Source organism: Lipotes vexillifer, unplaced genomic scaffold, assembly GCF_000442215.2.
Source record: "Lipotes vexillifer unplaced genomic scaffold, Lipotes_vexillifer_v1.1 scaffold272, whole genome shotgun sequence".
Classification (NCBI taxonomy): domain Eukaryota; kingdom Metazoa; phylum Chordata; class Mammalia; order Artiodactyla; family Lipotidae; genus Lipotes; species Lipotes vexillifer.
Window position 1 is genome coordinate 2,783,710 of NW_006772469.1, and position 17,812 is coordinate 2,801,521.

General features: G+C 36.3%; 1 protein-coding gene across 3 annotated transcripts in view; it reads right to left on the reverse strand.

The window, feature by feature from the left end:
- The window catches only part of CFAP299 (cilia and flagella associated protein 299), a 633,581-nt gene that overhangs the window by 542,119 nt on the left and 73,650 nt on the right, over positions 1-17,812 (reverse strand). The gene's annotated exons all lie outside the window — the stretch shown is intronic.

Below are 17,812 nucleotides of genomic sequence, written 5' to 3' on the forward strand. Positions count from 1 at the left end.
GAGCGGGATAGGAGTTGGGTAGGAGTTTGACAAAGTTCATACGTCAAGGTCTTTCCTATTTCTATAACACAGGATGAAAATCATATACCCAAATTAGGATGTTCATAGTAAGATAAATAAAATAATTATTGAATGAAATGAGAAAAAGAAGAAATATGACACACAGGGTGATCATCGAGCACAACCGACAATCCAGCTAAAGTTGAAGGTGGTAGATTTTGGTACAAATCCACACGATGGTGAGAATTTCTCCAGCGCCACTCAGTGACAGACCAAACATGGGGAAGAAAAAAAAGGCAGAGATGTGGATCTATCTTTGGTTATGATAACACCAAATGCTATAACAGATTAACTTAGAAATTTCAATTGTTTAACAAAATAGAAGCTTATTTCTCATTCATTTAAAATTATTTAGGAGTAGGGATTTATGCATGAAGTCACTTAGGGAGTCAAGCTAGTGAAGGCTCACCCATCTTCAACATGTGACTTCCAAGAACACCTTGAGTGTTGTCATCCAACCAGCAGATGGGACTGGGGGAGAGATGAAGGGTCATGCCAGAGGTTTACTTATAGACCAGGCCTAGAAGTGGCACACATTATTTCCACTCACAGCCTATTGGCTAGACCTCAGACACATGCTAAAACCTAACTGGATGCCTGTGTGCTAGAAAGAAATTTAAAAAAGGTTTTCAGTGAAGAGCTAGCCAAGTTGCTGACATAAGGGGTAGGTTTCAGTAAGTTAGGATGGATGGATGGATAGATAGATAGATAGATAAAAAGAAAGATAAAGAGGAAGATATAGATGAAGGAAGGAAGAAAGGAAGAGAGGGAGGGAGGGAAAAGGAAAGAGGCAAAGACAGAGACAAGCTAAGAAGTTGAGAACACAAGCAAAGGAAGATTTAAGCAGTAAGAGAAAAATGAAGTTAAGCCAAAAGGGGAAGGAGAGATGGAGTATAAGCAGTTAAAGAACTGGAGATTAAGAGTGCCAAGGAGCGGAGAGAAAGCTAGAAATATTAGAGATTGTGACTAGAAGTAAAGATAGTAGAATTTTGGAGTCCAAAGAAGGAGGAGTACTGGGAATGAGAGGTTCCAGGATGTAGCCACCTGGCAGGTTATCGTAAGAACTGTGAACTTTCAGAGCTGTGTGAACCACAGGAAGTAATGGTAAAAAACGAAGGCACTTGGAATGACAAGTAAAATTTTGACGTAGGTGCCAAAGCCCTTGACGAACACAAGAGGTGGATTAATATGTCACAGAAGGATGGAGATGGATGTCAGGAATAAGTCTCAAAGTAAAAGGAGGATTGTTACTGGAAGATGCAGAAAATGGTGTAGAAAATCAACAGGGAACTACAAGCTCTGTGAAACACAGGATGGATAAATAGTCTCTCTTGCAGATGGCTGCCAGAAAAATCATATCCTCAGCAAGGGGACCTAGCTCCAGTTAGGGCAAAAATGAAGTGTTGTATGAAGCAGTCCATGAAAAATGAGTGTTAAAGTAGAACGTAGTTAAAGGAGGCCTGGAAGGCATTTGAAAATGACCCATGGGGCAGGGAAGAACCAGCAAAGTTAGGGCTGGCTCAGGAGAAAAGCTATGACTAAAAAACCTTGAATTTTTGAGCAGTGGCCTATAAATCAAGGGCAAAAATGAGATGGTACTGTATGATGGTACTACATGGAACTCTTGCACATAAATTTGTTCCAGTGCCACCTGAAGATCACAGAAGAATGAGGTTTGTTGCCTCTAGCCATAGAGGCCCTGGAAGCTGAAGGTTTCCCCTGTGTCACACCTGGTATGGCTAGGGCCCTCCATTCTTGGGGATCAGGCTCCCTAGGCCCATGGTGCAAGGTACTGCTCTGAGGTGGGAATGGATTCCCTCCTACTCAAAAGATCTGACAGCCTCTATCCTACTGAGTCAGGAAGAAAATCTGTTCTGTACCTCTCCTCACTTTCAAAGATTGGGCTCTCTCTGCCCTTCAGGACTCCAGGCAGAAGCTCTAGGAAAATATCAATAAATGAGGGAAGGAAACGCAAAGGACCAACAAATAATATCTCAACAAGTTAACATATATTGTTGTATCAATATTTACAATAAATGAAGTATTAAGAGCACTCTAGGCACCCAAAGAATATATTAAAAGCAAGAACTTTTCCTGCTACCCTGCCAATGCATCCAAGCCAAAGCGATTCAGTGGTTAAACATCTATCACTCCATTTAACTTTGCGTAAGTGAGAAAACTCAAAGAATATGTTTTAAAATACCACAAACAGGGTAACCTCTCTGACTCTCTTCTCCAAACTAGGGAAATTACTGAAAACAACTTTCCAACATGCCCCAATAATGATTTCAGGTTTCAGAGATGCTATTAGGGCATAGGCAAATAACAAAGACAGTTACTCAATGTCCCATGTGATTTATTGGGGGGTTGGGGGGGAATGCTGCCTGTGGACCATCAAATAGTGTAACCCTTCCCTTTCAATTTAGTGGTTAACTCAATAATTTACTTCTACTCTGCTTACTTCAAAGTTGTATTTGAAGTGGCTCCATTTTGGTATAGAGTAAACTACTTGTGCAGTATAACTCTCCTATTTTCACTTATTCTCAGAGCCTCATAAATAAGAAGAACACTATCACTACCCATTTGCAGATGAAAACATTTTTATAAAAGCATTCGGAATGACTGACTACTGCCTCCTCCTCAAAATACTTTTCTCTCTCAGTATCCAGAACACCATACTCCCTTTGGTCTCTTCCTGGCTAACCCTTCTCTGTCTCTGCTAGGAAGTTCTTCCTCGTCACATGGACCTCTATGTGCTGGCATGTGGCAGGGCTCATTCCCTGTAACTCTTCTTTATCTTATCCATTCACATGACTTTAAATACTACTATACTTGAATGACTCACAAATTAATATCTCCAGCCCAGACCTCTCCACTGAACTCCAAAATGCTTACCCAACTGCCCTCTCCATCTCCACTTGGATTTCTACATGGCATCTCTAACTTGATATGTCTGAAACACAAACTCTATAGATTCTAACCCTCCATAAAATCCTCCTCACGACCCCACACCCAGCAGCACCTTTCCTATCTCCTTGACCTGCTCTATTTTTTTCCAAAGTACTTACGACCATTTATCATACTATATATTTTTGGTTTCTGTTTATTGTCTATCTTTCCCAACAAAAACATAAGCTCTGTGGATACAGAAATTTTTGTACGTTTTGATCACTGTATCGATCACTACTCGGTACTTAGAGTAATGATAGGCAAATAGTAGATGCTCAATGAATACCAGATAATGAATGAATAAAGGATAATTCATTGATGTGTGAATCACTGAATATTGTATACTGGTGACTGTCAAAATTTGTATCTGAAAATAGTAACTTAAAAACTTTAAAGACATTTCAAGGAGGTGCTTATTCCCTTGGGCTATATGTTATAAAATGAAATAGGTCAGTCAGTGTATTTTTTTCCTGCTCTCTAGGAATTTTCCTCAACTTTACTGGTCCTACATTTGAAATCTTTTATTGTGCCTATATTTTTAAAAAAATCTTTCTTGTTCTCCAAGCGTTGTTTTCACACAGCATTGTATCCTTGTTTTTAAGAATACTGAATAGAGTGTGAAAGTGTGTATGAGTGTGTGGTGGGAGAATTCACTAAAATCCCCATATAATTTGAATAAGTATCTGTTTCATTTGTGACTGTGTGTGCATTTGTAGGCAATTTTAAATATGTGTACCCTAGTTTTTCTTTCTTATGTTTCAAATTTTCCTCAAATATCTGTTGAACCTTAGTCATCTTTTCACATTTAGGAATGAGGCAAGAAAAACCTAAATAACGTGGCAATGTGTGCACGGATGCTGGTGGAATTTTTCAGTGATGAGCTGGTCCTTATGCTTGAGAACTCCTACCTCCCAGAATGCTGAGGTCTTTGATCTCGGCACCAACTCCCACACCAGCTGTCCACATGCATTCAGACAGTCACTTATTTCTAAAAGAAGGAAACTTCCAACATTTTGCTTAAGTGGGTTGATGGCCATTGTTGGGTACTCTGTCCACCATGTGAAGTATATAAGATTATTGTGACCTTCCATACATAGATCTTGATGGCCTTGTTTTTCAACTCCCTCTTCACTCCTCTTGTTCATCAGAACAGGCATCCCAGAATCTTGAGGCTCTCTAGGATTCAGCAGGGTAGATCAACTCCCTCCCAGGTCCTGGCCCCCTCTATCCTGCTTCTTCCAGTAGCTCTCCCCAAACTGCTTTCTGTCTGCCAGAAAATTGTTGAAAATTGTCAACCGCTAATGGTCACCTCCTATTATCTTCAAAATGATGTATTTATATGTTTTAACCCCTTTGAGGTGTCTGAAATGGTAAAGGACACCGCACCATGTGATTAGTGTGCCATCATGAACCAAAAATCTTCTCTGATCTTTAAAGCTACTGTAAAGCTAAAATGCTAGGAAAATAGCTAGTTAGGTAAAAACGAACATCAGGCTTGTGGGATTATTTTTAAGGAATAATTTGAGGATTAGGTATATGTGATTTTTTTAAAAAATTTTCTTTAGAGCATTTCTAAAGCCTGTTAAAAATTTAGATTACTGGGCCAAAATACTGCCTAATTAAATTAAGATGTATAGGACAGGATACATGCACACTAAAATTTGGGAACAAATGAATTAGAGGGATGATATATGAGAACACACCTCTTAGTATGAGTACTCTTAAAGGAGTGTAAATGCCTCTGGCTTAATGCTCAGAGAAAACTCTGTTGTCTATTAAAAATTGGAGTGTTTGTGATATGCAAGGTTCATTAGACAAAAGCATGATCTCTCCTAATAGTTTTTTTTATTTTAAAACCTTTTCTTAAATATAAATAAAAAAAAAGGGATTGAGTTCTCACTGCTTACTCTATAGCCTTGTAGAATAATAGGTGAGTGCATGCTATATCAATCACATGAAAACTTGGTAAGATTGCAGTTTCTATGAGACTCTACTCAGGGCTTACGTTGACTCCTGAGTCAGGCATCTTAATAACCTGTGCCAATGTTAGTTTCTCCTCTGCTCTCAATCCCTGTGCAAACACCAGGGGCTGCTTTAATGTAAACATTCTAAGTACCAAATGCATCATCATGGCCATGTGCTTTTACTACTGTTTCTCACGGTGTCTCTGACTTCAACTAATAATGCAAACATCATTTTCAAATTAATCATCAACAGAGTAGTGTGAATTGTTTTAAGTTAAATTAACATCCCTGAAGATGACTAATGGAAAACACCAGTGTGGACAGATGTTTTCATTTGGAGAAATGTGTCATATCCCTTCAAACAAATCCCATAATCTAACCCCACAACTCCTACTGCTTGACAAGTAATCAAGTAAAATACAATAATTTAATTACCTTATTTTTCAGACTTATTGTTGTTGTACCACATTGTTCTCATTCAGCTTGGTTTGACGGACCTTTTAATGTTAGTAGTATTAACAATAATAGCTTTAGCTCCAAAAGGCATTAAATTTCTGTCATCTAAAATCAATCATGAGATGTATTTTACAATAGTCTTTACCCAAACAGCAGCATGTTACCATAACTCAGCTAGTTCCATACAGGATACCCAAGGCCTTTACAAACCTGAGAGACCAACAATTCTCAGAAGAAATTATAAAAGTAATTTTATCCACTTCTCTTTCCAAGAAATGACAGTAGCCAGAAGAAAACTAATTTGGATTCACATATCCTGTAACTTACTCTGCTGGGCGTTCCTCTGTATCAAGAGGAACAAGTGGGGAATGAAATGAATAGCTGAGGGCCTGTTTGCCGCAACAGGATGATATAACCGACTAAAATATACCCACAGAGCCATGCAAAGACTACACTGCTCCTTTAAAGTATGGAAAGAATTCAGGTTATGACATACAGCTTTTACTGTATGCACCAATCATGAGGTGGCAGCACTCCCAGGCAGAGGGCAGGCTTGCCTGCCTCAAGCCCCCAGCAAACGCCTATCAGCAGGGTCCTGTCTCTTCAGAGTGAAGATCTCCTAAGGCCTTCTGGAAGTTACTTTTATATTTCTTCTGGTGGGTTTATATTTTTACCCTCACCGACTGTTCTTGTACCCATGAGGCACAAGTTAACAGGTAACATCCCTAGCATTTTTCTGAGCGTTTGCTGCAGGACCTAAGTGTTTTACTGTTGCACCATCAGTTTTCTAGGAACAATTTTCCAGTTAACAGGCTCAGGATTTAGGTATGAGGGGATCTAGTCTTTCACTGAGTAATTATCAGATCAATATAGACAGTCTTAAATGAGGCCCCATTTCTCAGTAGCATAGTTTGTTAGAGTAATGGGGAAAGCGAGGAGGAGACTGAATTAATCTAAGCCATCTATCACTGACATTTCTAGCCTTTGTATAACGTTTTGTATAACAGTTGTCAAAGAGGAAAGGAAATGAATGGCTTATACCGTCAAAAGATTGAAAGCCAACACTAAATCAAGCATTTAAAAAAAGTTTAAATGAAAGCAGTATTTCTGTAGATAATTAACTATATTAATTGTATACCTGACAGAACTGTTTCCTTTATCATTACTGAATATCATGAAAATCATTCCTACACTGAAAGATATTAACTCAAATTTTTAAAAATGAGCTCTTACAGAGTCGCAATTGCATTGCTGCACCCCTATTTTGGGCTGAATTGTATACCCCTAAAATTCATATGGGAAAATGCCAAGCCCCAGTACCCCAGAGCATGATTATACTTGGAGATACACTGTATAGGCAGACCCTATTCCAATCTGACTGGTGTCCTTATAACAAGAGGAAATTTAGACACACAAAGAGACACCAAGGATGTCTGTGCACTACAAGAAAGCAGCCACCAGTAAGCCAAGGACGGAAGCTTCAGAAGAAGCCAGCCCTGCCAAAATTTTGATCTTGGACTTCCATCCTCTAGAACTGTGAGAAAATGAATTTCTATTGTTTAAGCCAGCCACCAAGTCTGTGATACTTTGTAACAGCAGCCAGAGCAAACTAATACAACCCCCATTCACTCAACAAATACTACCTGAGCACCAACATGGGCTGGGAGGGCGCTAGCTGCTGGGCTGAGTACAGCACTGGGAGACTGGTCCCATCCCAGCTGCTCAGCCCATTACAGAAACACTTCACATAATTGAGAAGCACCATTACTAAAACACTGTATAAAAATCGACAAAGAGTTTTCAACTTCCCAAGAACAGTTATCTTCCCTAATCTACTTTAGCTTTACCTCATTTGTTTTTTTATTCTGATGAAAATTATCTAACTCCTTCACTGCCTGTTTTCAAAGATGCTGCTTTTTTCAGCCCTGATAATTTCACCAGTTATTGACACTATTCTCCCTTGCTGCATTATAAAGAAGTGACTCACAGCCTTTTTTTCATGACACACATAGAAATAAAATTTTCACAATACTGACTCTGGGAGCATCTATACAAGACTTAAGGGAAAAAAGTATTACATTTCCTTTGCATTTTATGATTATAATATAAATAAAATACAAAGTATTAGGGAAGATTTAAAATATCAACTATAAATGCGCTTTCCAAAAAATGTTTTCTAACTTTTAATAAGAAACATGAAATTTCTTCTGTGGACATAATGCTTTAGTATACGTTTTTATGTTCGAAATAGCTATACACAAATCCTTATCAAGACTTTTTAAATGATGATCTCCTTAAAGTTTTCATAGTGATATTAATGACAAATTTTGTTCACACAAGTAGGTGGTATCAAATGAATATATGTTGCTTGTATTTCAATTGCTTTCTTACAAAATTACCAGAATTCAGATAATTCTGTTTAAATTATATCAATATTTCATGGGAGCATTCAGTCCTTTAAAATGTCTTCCCTCTTTTTTGTGTGGGACAAATTTAACAGTGAACAGTCTGGTGGTAATGCTGACTTTAAACCTTCAAGTATTTAAAAATATTAAAGATTTTCCTTAATCCTACACAGATGTTGCTTTGCTCATCTTAAATGTTTAGGATTCAGATTTTTCCATTAACTCTATCAGTACCTGTTAAAATACTTTAATTAAGCTCCTTGGAAGCTGAAAAAATACAAAATGCACTATTTTGAAAGCCAACAACAATGCCTTTTAAAAATATGCAAAGTAAGAAACCAGCCCCTCCTCTTCCTTACACTCCTTCATCTCTCTCTCTGTCTCTCTCTTTCTCTCTCTCTCTCTCTCACACACACACACACACACACACACAATTCATCAATAATTTTATAAATTCTTGCCTAACTCTCCTTGAAGAACCAATGCACTTCAGTATGAAATTGTGTTCTGATCATATTTCTTTGAATAAAGATGAAAAAGATATTTTAACAGCTTGGATTTAATTACCATTATATATATATTACCCTCATTTTTTATTACCAATCACCATTTTAATAACATCTTTAATATGGACTGTAAATCTATGGACAAACACTGACATATGTAAATATATCTAATGTTAATTAAATAATGTATTTTTGAATTCTAGGGTTTAAAAAGAACTTTTGATGTAAAACTCATGTTTTCCTACGACCTAACATAAACTTTAACGCCCAAAGATATTTTGGTGAGTGCTTCCTTAGTATGTTATTGGTTTCAAGTATCCCTTTGCCACTTTGAACATTTTATTCTCAGATGTTTGATATAGAGCTTCTTTGGAACAAATAACATTCTTCCAAGCATTTGTCTTCAGGGATTCCAAGCTGTATGATATTAGTAAGTATATTACTTCTGTGGAATCATCCACGTGTAATGAAAACTTTATGATGTACTATTCTTCTGGATTCATGTTGTCTCTCTCATATTTGATATGAATGTCAACGTATTTACTAATAGCATTGTTTGAAAAGGCAACTTTTTTATTCTCTTCCCCTCTTTAGTATCAAATACAGTATTGATAAGTTTTTATATAGGCTGGTAAAATTAAAGGTTTGCAGTTATGTGAGGTGTCTTTTTTTCTAGCACTAGGACTTAATTCTAAAACTAGCTTCTTGGGCTTGATTTGCTGTTATAAGCAATCTCAAAATAATGTTTTTTTTTTAAATTTTGTGCCAGCATAATGTACTTTGCTCCACTGCCTTATTGAATATCTTTTCCAGGCAAGTAAGACATGTGGGAAGGAGAAGAGAGAAGAGAAGAGGAAGAGAGAAATTATTGGGGGACCAAAAAGCTATTTGAATTAGTAACAAGGTAATCTACCTTATGAATCAGTAACCTTCTAGCTTTGAGAAAGAAGTTGTACATTTTGGTGAAAAATTAATATCTATAAGTGTTGAATTGAATTAAAAATAAAGTACTGAAGGAGACTGTGGGACTCTGTAGCTTCAGAAGATAAGTTTGTCAGTGTTTTTTAGATGTTGGCATTCTTAGAAATTATACAAAACAAAATGGATTGAAAACTTGATAGCTAAGCACATGGTTAGCAAAGTAGAAAATATTATAAATTATTTCATTTCATTGTAATCCTGGAAAATTCAAAAAATATAATTATCAATTATGATCATTTTTTAAATGTTTTTAAAAAATAGATTTCTGAATCCAGTAAGACACACAATCATGTTTAACAAAATTATTAAATTATTTTCATTTATTTGCTTTTAGAAGTAAACCTTTTCTACCTCTACATGAAAGAAGTTGTGAAATTGCATCAAGAATCAGGCTTGGCTAATTGTTGACATCAGTAGCCAATAAGGAAATAAGGAAAACAAGAATGAAGCTAGAGATAATTTTAAAAGTAATTCTGTTTTTATTATAAAAATAATAAAATTAAGCATGAAACAATTTCATTGTGAAAATTCAGAGGAAAATAAATATTAAGAAAAACTGAATATTTTACTTGTACCCACAAAACAAAGAACTTTATTGATAAACATCATGACTTAAATAATAATCAGACTATGGTAGGAAAGTGAGTGGGATAGTCTCCATGGCATCATGCAAACTTTGACTAAAAATCAACACAAAATAGAAAAATGCAGGTGGTATATCTTTGCCCCATTGGGATATACGACCATCTGCAAAATGACTCTATACTTTGCAGACTGTACCAGAGGAATATGTGGATCTTCTTGTCTTGACCTAAATCTCCAATAAGTACATTAAGCTGCTTTGCCTGATGTTTTTAATTTAGCTCTATCCAGAGGGAGACAGAAGATTAGATGGTAACTTGGGGTATGTTTCTGTCACAGGATCAGTAACTGCCTCATCATCGTTATATACGCAAAGCCCAGAACACCAAAACTCTCACTTAGAAATATGTTTGATAACTTTCTATACTTTCTATACTGGATATGTCATAATTTCATTAGAATAATAAAATAACTGCAACTTGAATCCTAAGAAATATCTGAGGCTGACAATAAAGCATATTAACTGTTAAAATTGGGTCCGGAAATGTGTTTTTCTCTATTATGTTCAATGTTACTAACACCTAAACACAATTGAAAAGAAAAGGCCTAAGTATAAACCCAATAACAAAAAGGACACATTATTGTACCTTAAAGATCTATTGAGGAGTATAAAAGAATATTTAAATAAATTAATAAACAAATCACATTCTTGTGTGGGATGACTCAGTTGCCATATTCATTTATCTATTTATCTATCTGTCATCTATTAAGTGCAATATAAATTAAAATACCAAGAAAATGTTGAAATCAGACATAGGGATTATACATTTCAATTGGAAAAATAAGGAGGAAAGTCTAGAAATTTCTAAAAGAAGTCATATAATTAAAATAGCTTCTTAATGAATTTTAAAAATTGATAAACAGATGAATGAAACAGAAGTAAAAAAAAAAAGCTTAATTCAGATAAGAATTTATTTTAATTCCTTAAATGACAAAGGTAACATTTCAAATCAATGGAGAAAGAAAACGATTACTCAATAAATCATCTTAGAAAAAGTAGATAACCTTTTGGAAAATTCTCTACCTTAACTCTTACAAATGGATGAAGCATGTCTCTCTCTCTCTCTCTCTCTCTCTCTCTCTCTCTCTCACACACACACACACACACACACACACACACACACACACACACACTCACACACACCAAACCATAAATTTGTAGAAGAAAAAAAAATTAAGTTTATATTGTCAGAGTTAGGATGACCTTTGGAAGCTGAACAATAAACGGATAAGTAATAGGACACTTCCTGCTATTCCTCAGACACACAAGGCCCACTATGGGCTCAAGGCCTTGCATTTCCTGCTGGCTTTTCCTAGATCTCTTCCATCCACCCTCAAATAGGGCCCAAACAGCCTCAAGGTTTGCTCACTTATTTCAGATTTTTATTCAAATGTTACTTGCTCAGTAAAGCCTTTGTTCTCAAATGGCAACCCACTGGAATCTTCCTATTCCTCTATTCCTTTACCTTGCATTAATTTTCCCCTTAGTACTTGCCACCACCTAAAATATTATATGTCATTTAATTTATCTCACTTATTATCTGACTTCCCCTACTAGACTGCAAGTTTCATGAAAGCAAAGGTACTTTTTCTGTATTGTTCCCTTCTCAGTGCCTACAAGACTACCTGGAGCATACGAAGTGCTCAAAACATATTTGATAAATGAAGAAAGAATGAATAAAAAGTCAAAGGAGTAAGAAGAAAGCCTAGAGAAAACGGTGTAATTAAACCAGAATGGGTAAAATGACAATAGAGCCGTAAGCTGTAAGAGATCAAGTTAGATAAGCAGGCAAAAGTACACGTTAGAACAAAAATTAGAATGTCACTAATGACTTTGGCAAAAGCAGTTTAGGAGACAGTTCTCCATGGATCTCTCATTTCTACACCCATTGCTAGTAGGGATACTGACTGTCCTTTATTCCAGAAGATCATTTCAAGTATGTTTGTATTGTGAACAGCCTTGGAAGATGTGGAATTTACTCTGCAGTAAGAGACGCATTTGTTTACAACTTTGGAAGATAAAGACATTGTCTCCCCTCTGTAGCAAAAGGCAGGATGCTTACTACCCATTAGTAAAAAATCTGTGCTCTGTATGCTCTGGATTCTTCTCCTGTAATGCAACCCATAGAGTGTGCAGGTATCAGCTCACCCTCTTTGTGTTTCCTTATGGGAACTGGAGCCCAGAAAACAGGTGCAAAAAATGCTGATTCTCTGGTTGCTGCTAATGCTGTAAATAATAAATTGTTCATCATCTCTGACCCAAGAGTCTTGTCTCCCGTCAGCATCTATAAACCTATAGCAGGCTAACTTATTAGTGTACAAGTAGGGTAAAATCCCAGGCCTTTTTACAGTTCTAGATAGAGAGATGGCAAAATAACAGGATTTTTGTATAGCTACACTAGCATTAGCACTGATATAGTAATTTACTTCCACTCAATACAGTACTAAATTACACCTTCAAAACTCAAAACCATCATTCAACTTCTCTTTCACCTACATGATATTTATAAATGCATAATAGTCCACTATTATCCAGGACAGTTCACTACAGTCATTTATCTGGCTCTCATAACTCTTAGCTACAAACAGTATACACACTCATATGATCTTAGGAGAAGTATGAGAATATGAAGCAGAATTTACCATTCTACATGAAGTATGAAATAGAACTGTTCCAACCAATTCATAAAATCATGAGCAAGAAATAAATGATTATTTTTGTATGTCACTGAAATTTTTATATTGTTTGTTATGCAGCAATAGCTGACTGATACAAGACCCAAATATCAACCCTCTTAATGTAATAAAAGTTTACTTCTCCCTTGTGAAATATTCTTAAGGGAAGCAATACAGAACTAGTATGAGAGCTCTGCTACACAAAGTTACCCAAGGACAAAAGCTCCTTCTATCTTATTGATCTACCTTTCCATCAAAATCATCCTTAGTTCTTGTTTCAAGATAGCTCACTACCTCATCTGTGTTCGAAAAAATGGGATAGAGGAAGGGTGACAGAAATGCAACACACTTGCCTTTTAAAAACATCCCAGATTCTGCACCCACAAAGTCTCCTTACATCCATTAGATATTAGTCATGTGGCCACACCTAACTACAAGGAAGATAAAAAAAACTTTATTTTTGGCAGTCCTGCACATAGCCAAAACTCAGGGGCTTTACAGGCATACCTTGTTTTGTTGTGCTTCTCTTTATTACACTTCAGAGTTATTGTGTTTTCTACAAATTGAAGGTTTGTGGCAACCCTGCATGGAGCAAGTCTATTGGTGCCACTTTTCCAACAGTATTTGCTCACTTCATGTCTCTGTGTCACAGTTTGGTTAACTCTCACAATATTTCAAATTTTTTCATTATTATTATATTTGTTGTGATGATCTGAAATCTGTGATCTTTAATGTAACTACTGTGACTCAACTGAAGGCTCAGATGATGATCAGCATTTTTTTAGCAATAAAGTATTTTTAATTAAGGCATGAACGTTGTTTTCTTAGACATAATGCTATTCCACATTTAATACACTATGGTATGGTATAAACATAACTCATATACACTGGGAAACAAAAAAAAATTGTGTATCTCACTTAATTGTGATACTCACTTTATTGTGGTGGTTTAAAATTGAACCTGCAACATCTCAGAGGTATGCCTTTGTCTCTGTTAAATGAGAGAATGGACATTTAAATACAACTAGCATTATTTGCCACAGTCTATTCATGTGGCAACCCAAATATCCATCACAATCTCTCTCCTTCACATAGAATACACTGATCACCTCCACAAAGGAGAAAATTCCGAAGTCCCACTGGTTACTGTACCCAGCTAAAAGTCTCCCCTCTGGATGATGTATAGCCCTTTCCCTTCATTAATCATGGATGTGGAGCCTCATGATTTGGCAACCTACAAACTGAAACAAGTTTATCTGTCCCCATACAGCCCATACTCATGGCTTGTGAAGAAGTAGATATTGCAAACTAAACTGCCCCTATTGAGCAAAGAGGGATTGGGAAACTTATAGCAGTCTCTGGGCCATGGCAATAATCAAATCCTACTAGATAGGCGTTACAAATATTCCATGAACCAACAACGGATTAGTCTCATCTGGAAGACCCTGATTCTGCTTTCCTGGAAGAGATGTGTGCTTTCTTCCAAAGCCTTTGGTTCTACCCCCTGGCTGGTGCTTTCCTATCTTTTTTCCTCCCTTGCCATGAATCAAGCAGGTGGTACAAAGATTGTTCTTCTTGGAGACTGCAATATTTTTGTAGCCTTCTCCTTGCCGGTCCAGATTTGGCGGCCCAGGAATTTTCTAAAGGGTTGAACAATTACAGGCTTTTGCAGCCTATGTTGTTGTTCTGTAGCCATACAATTCCCTCAAAACCTTAGCAAGATTCCAGGCAATTTGTTTTGGATTAGTTCCATATGTAAGTAACTATAGCCAAAGATTTAATCTAGATGTACTCTTTAAGCCTGAAGATGCTTGTCTTTTCCTTATTACCCTGTGTGCTTTCCTTACCCCCTCTCTGGATGGAAGCTACATCCAGGCAATCTAAACCATTTTGTTTGGGTGGAAAAGCAATACTCTTAATTTGATTTTGCTTCTTGTCTGGCTCCCAAATCTGGCAGGACATTGAATTTATCTCCTAGTAAGGCAGTGGCTTTGAAGCTACCAGCTATAATTGCTTTGGTTTGGAATACAGAAGGAGTTGACTTTTTCAACCCTCAAAGGCCTCAAATTATAGGACTCTCAGTGAAATTATTTTGCTAACCTGGCACAAAGAGCCTTTCTTAACAGAACTATATGCCCTTCCACCTCTGCTTGCAGACTGGTTAACTCTAGCCTGAGTTCATCTCTGTCATAGGATTTTGCTGGAAGAGCAAGAAGCTGCCAACACACATGAAGATTCTGTAGCTTTCCAGTGACTTCCCCTAATGTTATGTATGGCCTCCATCACCATTTAATCTGCCTTCTAAAATACTGTAATCAACAGTTATATCAATGTTTTGCCTCAGCATATCAGGGATCAACCAGCTTTTCAATTTCCAATATCTGTGTCTGTGCTTCCTGCCTCCCAAGTGCTAAACATATTATGCCACAGACCTAGGTTATGCCACTTCATGCACCCCATTTCTGGTACCAAATTCTGTCTTAGGAAATTCATAACAGAGATTCAAATACAGTCCATAAGGAAAATAGGGCTTCCCTGGTGGCGCAGTTGTTGAGAGTCCGCCTGCCAATGCAGGGGACATGGGTTCGTGCCCCAGTACGGGAGGGTCCCACATTCCGCGGAGCGGCTGGGCCCGTGAGCCATGGCCGCTGAGCCTGCGCGTCCGGAGCCTGTGCTCCGCAGCGGGAGGCGCCCCAACAGTGAGTGGCCCGCGTACCTCAAAAAAAAAAAGAAAATAGAGGTTTATTCCTTTCACGTTACAGTATGGAAATGATAGTCTAGGGATTTTATGGGAGACCCAGGTTTTTCCTATCATGTAGTTCTGTCATCCCTCAGATACTACTTTTATCCACATGGTACAAGATGATCCATCACCACAAACACTTTTCAAAGCAGCAGGATGGGGAAAAGGTGGCAGAGGGCCAGCTCTTCGTTCTTTAAGGAAAATCTGGAAACTGCGCACATCACCTCCAAGGGAGCTTAGAAAATGTAGTGCTTACTCTGTAGCCACATGTCCTGCTACAAAACAAGAGTCCTTTCATTATAGGAGAAGAGGATCATGGATATCAGGGAGCAAAAAATGTCCTTGCTACAAAAATGTCCTTAAAATAAGTGACATTATTGGGATCTAACATGGTGTTTTGTGAACCAGTATTTATAACAATAAGAACTAAGGTGAATAGAACATTATTTTAGGAGTAACTGCTCACCTAATGATATTTATAGAATATTTTCCAAGGTATAACATCCAAAATATAAATTTTGATATAAATAAATGTAAATTTAGTTTACCTTTTGCATTAAATATCTGATACATAATAGGCATTTGATAAATAATTGTTGAATGAAAGAATGAATGAACTAAGTAACAAATATTTACTGAATCCCTGCAATGAGGCCATAACTGTGTAGACACCAAAGACATATTAAAAAAAGGTATGACATATGGAATGGGTTGGCAGTATTTTACTTGATGATACTGGCAATGTGAAGCACTATACACATCTAATAAACATATAAAATAATAATAATATATAAATAATAAATATAATAAAGAAATTTTCTACACAATTCCCAATGATTGTACAGAAAAATAAAACTTTCTAAATTAAATTTTTCTTAAAATAATTTTATAATTTCAAATAAGATAAAAAATTGGGTATCCTTTTTTTAACTCACTATTAGTAAGAAGGTTACTCTAAGAGCAAATGAATTAATTGGTATTTATTTATGTAATTTTTATATTATACTGAATCTTACACAAGATTTTAGTAAAAAGTAAAAACATTTAGCATGAAATTGTGACATGTAATTATTTGCTTAAAATTGGAATGGTTTTCAAGTAATTTAAATCAATGACACATACATGAACTATTTCTTTATAAACATCAAAGCTATTTGTGCTTACATACAAAGAATAAAATAATTCATTTGTAGTTTTGAGAAACAGAGAAAAGAACTTGAACCAGTAATTTCAATGAGGTAAACTATTCTTCTCATTTTTTCATAACTCTTTCTCTTTTCTATTCTTCCATTCCTAGAAGCAGCATTTAGTTATCACCATGGATTATTTTTAGGAATGCATTGCTATAGACTATTGGGATATATTATTTAGAAGGCTGTGCACACATTAAGGGAAATGACCTGTTTATAAACATATATAAAATGTTTGTTTTATAATCACTCAGGTACATGACACACCCAGATGTTTCTACAGAATAACACTTTAGGAGAAATCACATATCATTAGCCTTTTATAACTTTTTTTCTCTGTAGTTTTGCATATTTGGGAATGAAGAGATGAACAGAAAAAATTAAGGACAATAGGTGCAGGAAAACAACTGCTCAATACCTGCCTTGTCACACAAAGAACAGATAATTTTTTAAGTCTCCTCGATGAGAATAAATTTTTGTTCTTTGAGAGTGGACAGTCATTTATTGCTCTATCAAGCATATAAGGTGAGTAAAAAAAGCTGAGAAGTATTTTTCATTACAACACACTTATTACAAAATATAAACATTGGTGAAAATATTCTGGGAAAGATGGCAAGCTAGGCACACTTATTCCTCTCCATCCAGCTCCAGATTCCCATTAACTGAATGAAAGTATATAAAAAATAGGGTGTACACTGTATAAGAACTGGAAACTTTGTGTCAAAAAACGACAAAGACTTTTTTTAGAAATAGCATAGATAAAACAAATGAAAGAAAAAAACTATGTGCTTATTACCAATATTTTATCATCATAAAATAGTTTTCATCTTTATTTGTTTTTAGATTTTTCTATCTATAAGTGTAATTTAGACATTCCTTCATTTATTCAACAAATATTTATTTTCGTGACCAAGGCAGTGTCCTAGGCCTTGCTATTCAAAAAATGTTCCTATTCTCATAGAGCTTACAGTTTACTGCCATGGAGAACAATAAATGAGTCTGTGAATGTAGCACAGTATCATAGGAGGTACTAAAGGAGGGTTATCCAGAGCCACGATGGTGGGCAGCAGCTCGGACACTCACTAGAATAACAAGCCACTCCCCAAACAGAATGTTTGCAGCCACATATCAATGGCATTCAATGACTGCTGAACTGCCAGGAGCAGAATTCAAATTATAGGGTTAATAGGCTGTGACTCTGATAGATGCGCCACGGCTTCAGTAGGGACCGCTCCTCTCT